Here is a 14,849-nt window from a genome sequence, read left to right as displayed (position 1 = left end):
TTGGTCAAAAGTCAGGACTATCCCGCGGGCCAGTCGGCCAGCTGTTTGAGCTGCACCCAAATTGTAGATCTGCCCCAATAGATACATACATCATTACCGAATCATTAGAGCAAGCAAACGGAATCGCTTTAGTGGGAGGCGCAGCAGATGATGGATGCAAAAAGAAAAAAAAACGTTCAATTTCCATCTATTGGCTTAATTGATAATTATGATTTCACACCGAATGATATCGGCTTTCAATGCGCGCGCGCGAGCGAGCGAGCGAGCGGCAATTAGAGTTGTTTTCTTCTGGGGGAGCGTTTTCACAAATTTGTGCCATTGAACGATGATAGTGAAAGTTTTGCGCCTTTTGATTATGCTTTTTTTCCGCCACCACCAGAGTCTCTGTTTGGATTGCACTTTTGGTGCGCTCACAATGCCGCGTTGCATTTGGTTTTCATCATCGGGTGTGCGATAATCAAGTGGTCATTAGGTGCGATAAAAGCCTTAGGTTTGTGTTCGACAGAGGAACATATGTTGTATAGGGTATGACGTATTAACGTATGGAAAATTTTTCGGAATGCAAACACATACATATAAACTTTAAATGAGATAAACATGGCGATGGTGATAGAGTTGTTTTGTAACCAGGAGATAAATTAAATTTGTGCATGATTATAAACCCTTGCATGGTTACATAAATTGTAAATCTCTCATTACTTGTTGGATCATATCTTAACATACCTTAAATATATAACATAGTACATAACATAAATCTTATTGTGGTTAATAGGTGGTTAATATGTCATTTATCTAACCATTATTACACGTAGCTACCCAAGTAACACACTTGTCACCGAAGAGTCACGGCGGCGCAGGTTTTTGTTGCGCAGAAGTCACTGTTACTTACTTCTAACAAATAAAAATTTACTTGCTAGAAGTAAGTCACAGTGACTTCTGTGCAACAAAAATCTGCGCTGCCTTGACTCTTCGGTGACAAGTGTGTTACTTGGGTAAGTGCAATAAACGTGTTGGAAAATGCAACTTCAGAATGTTCCTTCAGAGTTTGATTCAGAATTTTACTGGTGAAAGGTATTCCTACAATGTATTATTTTAAAATTCTTAAGAAATTAGAATTGGAAGACTTCGTTTGGAGTCAATCAATTAAATCTCAGTATCATTTATTCTGGGCTTATTTTTTATTCCTCTTTACATTGGTTTTGAAATTTCTTCCTAGTTTTGTTTTGCGAAAAAATAAAATCAAAGCATTTCTTAAAATCTTCAGAAAATGTCCAAAATGAATCCTTATAAATTAAAAAAAAAAAGACACGGACACGTTCAATGCTTCCAGTGAGCTTATAGCTTTTTGAAGGAAGCACGACACTAGACAACGGACTTGCATGCAACGCCCAGTGGCACAGCCGAAAACTTTTCCTGACAGCTGCGGCGGGAATGGAACCCTCTCCTCAGCACGATGCGACTAAGAGATTGGTGACCCTTGCCGTACGACCACGGAGCCGCACGATTTTTTTAAATTAATACTTGGAAAAAACGTTTAGTGTTTTCAGGTGGATTCCCAGAAAGTATTCCCAAAGCAATAAAAGTGTCCTCGTTAAATTCCTGGAGTAATAACATTTCTAGAGAAATCCTCGAAGAAATTCTAGATCAACTTCTCAAGGACACCCTGGGGAAAATATTCAAGAAATTCTTAGAGAGATTCCCGATTAAATCCCTGGAAGAATTATCGAAAGAGTTTTTGAAGTTTCAATCGTCTCCAGAATGCATTCCCTATCATATTCCTTAAGGACAGACTTGTTAGAATCCCAAGATGGCCGCCACAATGGCCGACTTTGGCACCTACTCACGATTTCGAGGGCACAAATCTCTTCGTTAACAAAACCAGCGCAATTGATCTTTTTATTTTCAGCTTATTACAAGTGAGCAAGAACAGAATAATAAAATGCACAGTTGTTTGAAGCTTGCTTCTTGAGATTTGTGCGTTTTAAGTTCTCATGTACTCTTGAAGCGGGATTTCAAGACGTTTGTCCTTAAGGAATTATGAATTTAAGAAGAAATTTTTGTTCAAAATATTTGGAGAAACTTCTAATGGGATCCGAAGCAAGAAATTTTCCACGAAATCCTTAAAGAAATTCCCGATTCCTTAAAAAAATCCCTGGAAAAATTCTGAATGCCTGGATTAATTGCAAATGGAATCCGTCGATGAACTCCTGAAGGAATCTCTGAAGGAATTCTCCAAAAAAATCCATACGAAATTCAACTAGGAATCACTAGAGAAATTGCTCAAATAAACATAAAATAATTTAATAAAAAATTAAAAAAATGAAATAAAATAAAATAAAATAATTCTTGGATGAAACTTCTGTAAGAGATCCCGATGGTATTCCAGGAAGAATTTTGCAAGAAAGATTCTCTGGATGTATTCCCCTAAGAACTCCTTGAAAAAAAAAATCAATGGAATTTCGGGAGTAATCCAATAAATTTCTGAAGGGATTCCCGAAATAATGTCTGGAAGAATTACACGAGGAGTCGTTGGAGGTATGCCTCTTCCTTGAAGCAGTTTACCGAGAAATTCCTGGAGGAATTCCTACAAAAATCCTTGCAAAACTTTTATTTTGCGAAATCATGAAGAATTTTCCTGTGAAAATATTTAATGAATGCCTGAGGAAATCTCCGGAAAAAATTAAAACGAATCCTTTGGCAAATTTCCTGAGGATATTTGGAAGATTTTTTCAAAAAATCTGTAAAGAAATACAGAATGAAATCCCTGGGGTGAATTCTCGATGGAATTCTCAAGGAATTCTGCTTCGAAATTCTCTGGAGGTATTCAACGTTGCGATGCGTTGCGTTGCGTGGTAACGGAGTAGATTGCATACTGGAAGTTGCCAAGTTAAACTTAAATACTCTTATTCCAATTACTTATGGATAGATATTTAGGAACGAACAGATATCCAATTGGAGGTTGAAGTAGAAAAGTCACAAAAACTTCCATTGTCGGCCACGCCCATCTCTCCGGTTCGAAGATAGGAAAAAATGTGAAGATATGATGCCTACTTTACAAGAGGTCAGCAACTCACCGACGCTCTTATAGGTGTCCAGAAGCTGGATATTTGGAAAGCGAATGATGTGAAAAGATTCATACTGTGTAGTGTACACGTGTAACTGAGTGAATCATGTAGATTTGTTGGTGAGTTTTTTTTTGGTATATGTTTTATAACGCTTACGTTGGGAGTGACGTTGCTAAAAGATTTTCTGTCACTCCATGGGCCATTTTGCTTCAGGGATAGGGCACAGGCATTTTCACTGTGTCCTGCAGAACAAGACTTGGCTTAAGCACCATTGACCACTCTCTGAAACGAAAAGAAACACAATAGATTCTACCTGACGGTGGGATGGGATGACATCTATTTATCGAGAGGCCAGCGACTCACCGAATGGTCGATTAGGATTCACTGTACGTAAGCAATGCGACTGGATTTTTTTTGTTGGAGTTGGTGATTCCAAAAAAAATCCATGCCCATGATTAACAGATAAAATCAGAACGAACTAACCAAATTATCTTATTTGTTATGATGCTTCCCTTGACAACAGAAGTGACCGAGAAGCCCGACACAGTGTAATTCCTTCCGATCCCGATTCCGATTCCTTCAGCAAGGTACGCTTGCGTTTAGCGGCGACATGCTTCGGGAAACACGAAAACTCCCGGAGGAACCTGTTTTTGAGGGTTTCTTCACGAGAACTGCAATTCGGGTGGCATTAGCTCCGAGTGATCAAATAACCATTTATTCCGCGAAAATGAGGAACACGCAACAAACAAAAACAAACACGTCCATCTGCTGCCTAAAATTACAAGATAGAATTCAGAATCGCTGTGATAACCCTTTCGGGACGAATCAGCACAATCGTGCTGTTTTTCTGCATTAATTTTACATATTTTTTTTAACTGGTTTTTCCTCAAAATATGTCATGTAATTATTTTTTTATGGTCGAGTGATTACTTATTCTTGTACTAGCTGACCCGACGTGGCTAGCCACGTTAGCTAGAAATCTCTCTCCAGAATGCTTCTCTCTTGAACGTTTAGTTATCTCCAGAAAGTTCTCAAAATTTAATGAATTCTGATTTTCCAGAACTTTTCAGAAGGTCCATTTGACATTTTTTTTTCTTGAACGTTGACAAACTCCCCGAACATAATCAGCATTAAATAATTTGTTCCAGAAAATTCCAGAAGGTTAGTTTTCTTGTTCTTTCTAAAACATTCAGTAACTTCTGGAAAGAACCTGGGAAGTTTAATGTTCCACAATATTCTAGAGATTTTTTCTGTTTTCATTTAGAATGTTCAGTAGCTTCCAGAAATTTCTCAAACATTTTATGAATTTGGTTGTTCCAGAACCTTCTTAAAGGTTATTTTTAATTCTTTCTGGAACGTTCACAAACTCTCAGACTCTTTTCGTAAATTTAAAAAAGTTTGCAGAAGGTCTTTGTCTTGTTTTTGCCTAGTAACTTCTCGAAAGTTCCCAGAATTTTGATTATCTAGAACATTTTCGTAGATTATTATTCTTCTTTCTGAAACATACAGTAATCTCTAGAAAGGTCTCGAAATTTAATGAATATCGGTGTTCCAGAACATTTAAGAAGGTCCTTTACTTCTTTCTTGAACTTTCATTAACTTCCAGAAAGTTCTTGAAATTAAGAATGAAAAGTGTACAGAACATTCCAGAAGGTTCTTCTCCTTTCTTTGATTGAAACGTTCAGTAACGCACAGAAAGTTTTCGATATTTGAGGAAGTGTGATATCCAGAATATCTCAGATAATTGTTTTATTTTTGTAACGTTCAGTATCTTTCAGGAGGTTTCTGGAAATTTTATGGATTTTTATGTTTCAGAACATTCTAGAAGATTCTTTTTTGGTTCCTTGCTCGTTCCCTAACGTCCATAACCTTTTCCCAATATAATAAAGTTTCATGCTCTCTAGAACATTCTAGAAGGTTCTTTTCTAAAACGTTTAACAACTTAGAAGTGCTTATTAGAAGCCGAAGTTCTCAGTTAATAACTGAGCTCATAGACACTAAGCTGAGAAGCAGGGTTTGCCCCAGTTGGGACGTTACGCCAAAAAAATAAAATGTTCCATAATGCTGCAGAAGGTTCTTCTTCTTCTTCTTTTTTCTGAAGCGTCCAGAAACTTCAAGGGGATTCTCAGAAGTTCCATGTTTTAGAGCATTCCAGAACGTTATTTATTTTCTGGAACTTCCAGAAAGTTCTTAGAATTTTTAGAATATTGATGTTCCAGAACATTCCAGAAGGTTCTTCTTATTATTTCTGGAAAGTCAAAAAACATCCAGAATGTTCTCGTACCTTTTAGAAATTTGATACAACTATGGTGAAACATTTCAACGAAACATTTCAAAGCGTTACGGACAGACAGACAGACAACGCTGGAGTTTTATATATATGATTTCTGAGCCTCAGCTTTAATTCGAACTGTTTATAAAAAACGCCATGATAAGTTAAACAAAAAGTATACAATCACCCTAGAAGTTGAAAAAGTTTTATCTGTCGTATTTTTTTAAATATTTGTTTAATCCAGGTATGCGGAGATAAAAATCGATATAAAAAGAGAAAATTGCAAAACAGCGAAGAAAAAGTGTTACTTTGTTGAAATAATTAATCCACCTAGCAGTGATGGCGCCTTCCTCGTGCCTTCGAAAACACATTTCAACAAAAATCAATTGACATGTAGATGAATATTGCACTTTAATACGTTAAACAAAAATCCATTACATGGCACCATAAATCATATCGTTTATGTAGCTTTGATGTTTGCGCCTATCCCAACTAACATTTTTGTTGTATAAGAGCTTAAACGAGCTTTCTTCCAAGAGCGTTTGTTCCATAAGCTGTTATACAGCTACTTTTGTTAGTAGGGATATGTCTTAAGGACATATATGAGCGAATCCAAAGATGGCCGTCACAATGGCTGCCTTGCAAATACCGGAAGCACGGATTTCGTCATCTAAACAACAAGCAGAGCTGAAAAAGCAATGAGTAGCCTTGCTCACCCGTGATAAACATTGGTAGCATTTTCGTTTTCAGGCGTTTTGTGGATGACGGGATCGGTACTGTCAAAAATGCGAGTCAAAAATGCACCTGGACGCTCTCCCATTTCACCATAACAAAAAGCCGCTATCTTGAACTTCGATCCGCAATTTTGGATTCAAGTCCGCCCTCTTGACTATTCTGGTCTTTATTTTTAGACTCCACATTTCTTCCCCATACCAGATATACCCATATTGCTTGGTTTTAGAGCCCAGAACTCCATTGAACAGCCACCATCTGGTCACCATTTTATGGAGTCCACAATTCGTCCCTATATCAAATAAATCCATATGACACGGATTTAGAGTTTAAAACGCCAAACAGCCACCATCTTGAATTTGGAGCCGTCATCTTGGTGTTTGGGTCACCATTTTGCATATTGTGGTCGCCATTTTTGACCCCAGACATCTTCCCTATACCAAATATATTCATATTACATGCAGTTAGGGTCTACAACTACTTTAAACAGCCACCGTCTTGAATTTGGAGCCGCCATTTTGGATTTTAGATCGCCCTCTTGGAAATTGTGGTCGCTATTTTTGGACTCCGGATATCTTCCTAATACCAAATATACCCATTTTTCATAGTTTTAGAGCCTAAAACTACATTAAACAGCCTACATCTTGATTTGAAGCCATCATTTTGAATTTTAGACCGCTATCTTGGATATTCAGGTTGCCATTTTTGGACTCCGGACACCTTCCCCATACAAATTATAACCATATTGCATAGTTTTAGAGTCAAAAACTCCACTTTACAACCACCATCTTGAATTTGGAGCAGCCATCTTGGATATTCATGTCACCATTTTTGGACTCCGGGCATCTTGCCCATACTCTTATTGCATGGATTAAGAGCCAAAAACTCCACTAAACAACCGCCATCTTGAATTTGGAGCCGACATATTGGACTTTTGACCGCCATACCAAATGTACACATATTGCATGGTTTTAGGGTCTAAAATTCCTTTAAGCAGTCTCCATCTTGAATTGGAAGTTGCCATCTTGAATTTTAGAACGCCATCATGAATATTCTGGTCATCATTTTTGAACACCGGATATCTACCTCATACAAAATATACCCATATTGCATGGTTTTAGGGTCTAAAACTCCATTAAACAGCCGCCATCTTGAATTTTAGACCACCATCATGGATACTCAGATCGCCATTTATGGACTCCAGACATCTTCCCCTACAAAATATACCCATGTTACATGGTTTTAGTGCCTAAAACTCCATTAAACAGCCGCTATCTTCAATTGGAGACGTCATCTTGGATTTTAGACCGCCATCTTGGATATTATGGTCGCCATTATTGGACTATAAACATTTTCCCCATATAAAATATACCCATATTGCATGGTTTAGGGCTTAAAACTCCATTATACAGCCGCCATCTTGAATTTGGAGCCGCCATTTTGGATTTAGACCGCCATCTTGAATTTTGGACCGACATCGTAGAATTTTCGGTCTTCTATGTTAATATCCGCACAAAATTTGTCAACCATGCTGAAGGTTACAAAAATCGCCGCAGTTTGATGTGTCGCATGATGGGGCTTGGTCAGGGACTTGGTTCAGTTTTATGTGGCCAGTTCTACCGGTGCTGGTCCGGATCACTCAAATGGCCATAACTCCGGAACGCCTTGACCGATCCGGACCATTTTTAATAGCAAAAAATGCGGTAAAATTCCTGTTCGATTCGAGCTATAATCCGAAAAATCGGCCAATGGGAAGTGCTTTAAAAGTGAGTGACCTTTTTGTACACAGACATACATACACACATACACACATACACACATACAGACATCATCTCAATTCGTTGAGCTGAGTTGATTGGTATATGTGACTTGACCCTCCGAGCCTTCTAACGAAAATTCGTTTTTTGAGTGATCATATAGCCTTTCAGTACACTTTGGTGTACGAGAAAGGCCTAACATAAGATTCCTGGGTGGTCAAAGTGGAACCAGCACAATTGTGCTGGTTCGTCCCCAAGGCGGTCGAAGTTCCATCGGAAATTGCCGAGTCAAGTACAAGACACTGAAGACGACCTTACAGTTGAGGTCGAAATACGTATCTGTCAAAGGATGCAAATTCTTAGTGGAATTCAAAGGAACAGTACGTTTTATGGTAAAGATCGATTTTAATTATTTAATCATTACAAGGGATTAGTTTGAAAAAAAAAATAGGCGTATAATTTCAACTCAAGGAACACTAGTACTAGTATTTCAAACAACTTTGAATACTTGGGTGAATAATATTACTCCATATTATCGAAATCATGAATTAGATTGGAACAAGGATTTGCTATTCTTGTTCACTTCTTCTTTCTCACTTCTATGATTTGAATACCCTGTGAAGCTGACCTCCTGTTCATTCTGTCAAAATTATACGTTTAAATTTCTAAAACTCACACTTTGTAGTGATTTTATAATTACAATCAATCTTCTACACCATAAAACGCCCACAAGTAGGCAATTTTCAGCAATTTCTTATAGAACATCGACCGCCTTGAGATGAATTGTGTTGGTCCTAATTTGACCCCAAAAAGTGCATGGGTATATAAAGTAGCTGAAGTAAAGAATGTTTTATTCCAGAAGACGTTTAGTTTATAAGAGAAAAAATGAGATGATCAGTACTTTTCAATTATTTTCTGCAGCAATTCTCGTTGAAATACCTGAATTTATTTCAGGCTCCGTAGATAAAAACCTGGAAAGAAACATATGAAAGAATCAACCAACGAATGACTTGATAAATGTGCAGAAATGCCAGATACATGCTGAAGATGAATTCTGCATCTGGAGCAATAACCAGAATTCTTAGAGGATTCTTGGATGTTTCTTGGATGACTGATGGGACTTCTAAAGGATGCGGATTGTAGCCACAGAAATAAGCGTTGGTTCTTTTTTTTCGTCGCCGACGTTTCGATCTTCGAGTTTGGATCTTTTTCGAGCCCTTAATAAGATCCAAATGCGAGAATCGAAACGTCGGCGATTTAATAAAAGAGCCAACGCTTATTTCTATGGCTACAATCCGAATCCTTTAGAAGTTCCATCAGTCATCCAAGCAACAAAACAAATCAGAGGATTAGAAACAGAGAGGTGCAAATTGGTATTGAGATAATGATAGCTAAATTTATCGGCTTATTGAAAATCAGCAATATTTAAAAAAGTTCAGAGTCATCTTAGTCTACTTGACCGTAGGTAATGGTCAGGTACATAACTTCAACATTGGAGACGTAATATACGTCAGAAATCCGAATACCAATATTTTCAATTCAAACGTGAAATCTTGTTCTTTTTTCCATGAGTTTATGTATTTCCTTTTTATTTTCAATCATTGTACAAAAGCAACGTATGTATTTACTAGAATTAATATATCCAAGGTAAAACACCATCAGAGCCGGTGTTTGCTATTATTCATCAAACGTACATAGAAAATTGTTTTCATCAATGCACCAGCCCAAGCTATGTACTCAGCACATTCCGAGCGCCATCGAATGAAAACAGTCAGCCCCTTTGGCTCTGATACGGCGCCATTAGTATCAATGAAATAGACGCACATTCAACTGGACCGTTCGACTAGCTAGCATAGCTAACGTGTGTGCATTGATTTCCTATTACCCGCATACTCAGCAAAACTCATAATTCAATTAAATTTAAAGGCCATTCCCATTGACTTTGCCCATGACGAAGATCGTCCATGGCGACGACGACGTACATACATATGACGCCATGTGCCACTGGACGTCACGTCCAGTAGTGGTGTTGCGCCATTTGCAGTGATGTGTTGTTTCGGAAAGGTGTACATATATCGAATTACCAGCTTTACATTCTACCGACAAACAACAACCAGCTTCGGCGTTACTGAACACATTTTCAATCAACCAAATGGTGATGGCGATTGATTATATTGGTCCGGTTGAGGTGTGCTGTTTTATGATTGAATCTCATGAGATACTGTATGACTTGGGAAACGACATCATTGCACCGGAGAAACCGGACATGGCTTTATATAAATGGCTCGCAGTTGTTGCAATTAGGAAATTTATTATACAGTGAAAGTAAGAGTTTGCGAAGATGTTGCTCTTAAAAATACGCTTGAACCAACAGATGAGCGATCTGATGTTTAAATATGCAACGCACGTTTACTGCCATGCATGTAGTGCTTGAGATTGCTGAACGAACATGCTTGTTGATTAGAAACATATCTGTTCTTTTTTATGATGGTTATTTTAGACATGCACCATTTTAAACTAAATTTGCATATATTTAATCGTTACTTTTCTTTTTCTATAATTGCAGGTAATTTCATCCTCAATAGTTTCAATCGTTGTAAGCAGAACTTTGTGTTCCACCGAATTGCCTCAAATCCACTAGTCACGGAGCACTTACCCTCGACCCTCTCTATTTTTCATGCCTTCCCCTGTGTCAATGTGAGTATCGGAAATCTAATTGCTGTTTTTAATATATTTTGTTTCCGTTCGAGCATGTTTACTTTAAGGCCCTAGTAATGTGGTTTATTCCTTGGAAGAATGCACTGTTAAATATTGAAAAAAATATGTACATATGAAAGGTTTCCATTTATTTAACCAAATTCAGCAGGAAATCGGTCAATACGCTTGTGAGTAGTAATAAACTACCACTTTAATCTTAGGAAATCTCTTTGGAATATGAGAAAAATATTACATGAATCAGCAAAGTACCACAGGTGAAATATGCTTACCGAGGATTGCAGCAGGAAATTGACGCGTTCAAAAGGAATACACCAGTTATCTTCTTATAGGTAGTACGCAAATCGCAAGAAATTTCTGGATGTTGAGCCTGGCTCGTCGCATAGCACCTTGCAGGGCGATCTTGAAGAAAAGACATGAGAGTCCGACACCTTGTCGCAGTCTCCGGCTAGATCCTAGTGAACTGAATAGTTCACCTGAAACCATTACGCAGTTTTGCGCAGTGTCCATCGTTGCTTTGATCAGTCTGGTCAGCTTCCTTAGAATGCTTCTCCATGATTTTCCATAGCTCTGTGTGGTCGATGATATTGTCCTATGATGCCTTGAAGTTTATGAACAGGTGATACGTTAAAACCCGGTTTTCAAGACACTTCTGGAAGATTAGTCGTACGATGAAGAAATCTGGTCGTTATCGATCGGCCGTCGATGTAGCCGACTTGACTACCTCCCACAAACTAATTGGGATGAAATTGCGCTTTATATACAGCATACAAATCCTAATTATCTACCGGTGCATTGTTGGTTTTGGCATCCCAAAGTCCTCTCAGCATGGCAGTTGGATCCATATCGTTTTCTGCTGCACTGATGTTGTAGTTGGCTCGTCCAACGTGCCTACGTTCTCCGCGACATTCAGTTGCTCATCAATGTACGTACTGCTTCCACTTCTTATTCTTATTATTATTCTTATTATTGTTATTATTCATCGAACACGAAAGTCTACATGAATGAACTTAAAAACTAACAAATACATCACAAACTTGAACTTCAACGATTACGGAAAACATCAATATTAACATTAAAATCAAACAAATCAAACACGCAATTAAAAACAGCACATATTCGTCTAATTGGCTCTTGTTGAGCATAGTCAGTGCGTTGGAAATCTAATCTTAAAAATGTTCGCGTCCTTAAGGGTCTAGGAATGACATTCAAATTAAATTTTGACAAAATATAAGGTGCATCAATACTTCCTGTTAGAATTTTTCCTGCAAAAACAGCCATTGCCACTTTTCTTCGTTTCTCGAGGATATCAAGTTCTAGCAATCGACAGCGATCTTCGTACGGAGGAAGCTCATACGGGTTATTCCAGGGCAGGAACCGTAGCGCGTAACGGATGAATTTGGACTGCACCGACTCGATTCGCTTTATCCAGACGTCATGGTAGGGGCTCCAAACCACTACTGCAGTTTCCAGAATTGATCGTACCAAGGAGCAGTAAAGGGATCGCAGACAATGAGGATCGGTGAATTCCTTGAATATCCGAAAGATGAACCCAAGGTTCTTGTTGGCCTTCGCAATAACGAACGAATAATGTTCCCTAAATGTGAGCTGTGTGTCGAGAATTACTCCTAGGTCTTTGAAGCTAGAAACTCTTTCAATCGCACCACCTTCAATTGAGTAGGGCCACATTAGTGGATTTTTTGACCGGGAAAATGATATCACGGCACATTTTCCGACGCTTATAGACATGCAGTTGTCCTTGCACCAGTTGGAAAACATGTCGACAATCTTCTGTAGCTGCCTGCAGTCATCAATTGACTTCACGATGAGGAAAATTTTTAGATCATCTGCATACACTAATCAACATCCAGCAGGTATAATAAGGCAAATATCGTTGAAATACAGCGAGAACAGCAGAGGTCCTAGGTTACTTCCTTGTGGGACGCCGGAAGGGTTGATGAACGCAGCGGACTGGCAATTACCCAGCTTCACACATAACTGACGGTCTACGAGATACGACTCCAGCCACTTTACAAAACTAGGTGAAGATCCCAAGCGAAGCATTTTCTGTAGCAGGAGCTGATGATTAACTCGATCGAATGCGGCCTTCAGGTCAGTATAAATCGTATCAATTTGAGCGCCCTCCTTCATATTGGTGATGCAAAATGAGGTGAATTGTACCAGGTTCGTAGAAATAGACCTTCCCGGATAAAACCCATGCTGGTCCACTGATATATACGATTTAGATGCACGTAGAAGCTGCTGACTAACAAGTGTCTCCAATAATTTAGAGCCAGCGCATAGTGAAGTTATTCCACGATAGTTCTTCACATCTCTTTTTTCTCCTTTCTTGTATACGGGGAACAAAACGGAGTTTTTCCATCGATCCGGAAACGTGGATTGCCGGATTGAACTGTTGCAGATGAAGCGTAGGGGTTCACATAGAGCATTTGCGCATTTCTTCAATACAAGTGTCGGAATCCCATCAGGCCCAACCGCTGAAGAGGCCTTTATTTTGCGTAGAGCTGTGAGGATGTCTGTTTCAGTGTAGTCACCGACGTGAAAGTTAAGCACATTTTCCGGAACAGAACTAACAGCATTGCTGAGCTGTTCAACACTTATTGGTTGATCGTCGAACACACTCGAGAAGTGTTTTGCAAATAAATTGCAGATCTCATCAAGGGAATCCGAAGCATCATTTCCGTAGTACATCGAAGTTGGTAGCCCACGTTCTTTGCGCTTTTCGTTTACGAATGACCAGAACCCTTTAGGATTACGTTTAAGATCTGTTTGCTTACGGCGTACATACCTTCTGTATAGTGTACGATTGTAACGCTTGTACCTAGAGCTAGCAATGATAAAAGACCCTCGCGTATATGGGTATCTGTGCCTAGAATACTTTCTCAACGCCGCAGCTCTTTCACGCTTCAACTTTCTGAGAGTTCCATTTGACCATATTGGTTTTTGAGGTGGTCGACGCGGTGGAACAACATCTCGAAACCTTCCACTTAGTGTGCTGGTAAAAATGTCCAGTGCCATATTAACATTTTCTGCTTCATATACAGGACTCCAATCAACTGCAGAGAGTGCTTGATTAAGAGCGGCGAAATCAGTTCGTTTGAAATCAAACGACGTATCTTCAGCAATATCCCTGAAGCGAGTGAGAGGTGAACTCTGGAAAGCAACCACAAAGGGTGGATGGTGCAGGTCTACACATGTTAACGGTTCAGCTGGTTCACATACAGTACATTTCAGCACTATGTCATGACTCACGAATAGTAGATCAAGAGTTCTATTGAAGCCATTTTTGTTTGGATTGATCTGTGTCATGTTGAGCATCGAAAAACCATCCAGAAAGATAGCGCTGGTACTAGAAACAGTCGAAAGCTGTGGGTCCACGGTCAACCCATGTGCAGAAGAGGGAAACCATGTTAGCTTCGGTTGATTGAAGTCACCAAACAGCATGTGCGCATCTAGTAGTTCCGATGAGCTCACGATTGTCTCGATTGAGTCAATGAAACCTCCAATAGTACTGGAATCAGATGCCACATCAGGCGGTATATATACGACCCCGACATACGTTTTACTTCCAGTCACTTCAATGCTGATCCATAGGTGTTCAATGCCTTCAATGTGAGCGATATCGATTTGTTTGGAAGCAAGTTTGTTGGTAACAGCGATCAGGACACCACCATCTCTCGACTTACCACTGCGTGACGGGTCACGGTCGTGGTGGTAAACAGTGTACAGTTGTCCAAACAACTGTGGCGAATGAATTTCTGGATTTAACCACGTTTCCGTCAGTACGACAACGTCATACTCAGCGTCTAATAAAGCCAAATAAAAGTCTTCAATATTCGTTCGCAGTCCTCTGACATTCTGATAATAGAAGCTTATAGAATGCTCAGATGAAGATAGCGGCGCATCAGAACCCGCTACAGGGGGGACGGTTGACGCACCGGCTTGACTGGTGTCCACTCCATCGGTACAAACGTGTAGATTTGTTCCCTGAAAGCCAATGATTTCTCCTAAGCTGTGTGTAGTATCCTGCCATGCTTCGGCGTGACATATACTATGCATAGATGTACCTGCCCGAGCAGTACGTCGCTCATCGTGGTTGTTTGCTAGGTGTAGCTCAACTGGAAGCTGGTGGCCAGCCGAATGGTCCTGAAATCGGTCTTCATCATTTGAATGGGGTGCAGCATCATAGGTAGCTTCGGCAAGACATATACTGCCAGCAAATTTACCTGGACAAACGGCGTGTTGCTCCTGTGAGTTTGTTTGTTTGTTTGTTTGTTTATTATCGAC

General features: G+C 39.3%; 1 protein-coding gene across 5 annotated transcripts in view; it reads left to right on the top strand.

Moving 5' to 3' along the window:
* Positions 1-14,849, top strand: part of LOC109401648 (putative uncharacterized protein DDB_G0279653) — a 389,641-nt gene that overhangs the window by 203,224 nt on the left and 171,568 nt on the right. Inside the window, exon 2 of one of the 5 annotated variants that reach the window (XM_062860973.1) lies at positions 10,393-10,523. The exons of the other annotated variants lie outside the window; for them this stretch is intronic. The gene's annotated coding sequence lies outside the window, so the exon portion shown is untranslated. The remainder of the gene's footprint in view (positions 1-10,392; positions 10,524-14,849) is intronic. 5 annotated transcript variants of the gene reach the window in all.

This window comes from Aedes albopictus, chromosome 3 (assembly GCF_035046485.1).
Source record: "Aedes albopictus strain Foshan chromosome 3, AalbF5, whole genome shotgun sequence".
NCBI lineage: Eukaryota > Metazoa > Arthropoda > Insecta > Diptera > Culicidae > Aedes > Aedes albopictus.
The sequence above is the reverse complement of the archived record's forward strand: the minus strand, read 5'-3'. Positions and strand labels throughout refer to the sequence as shown.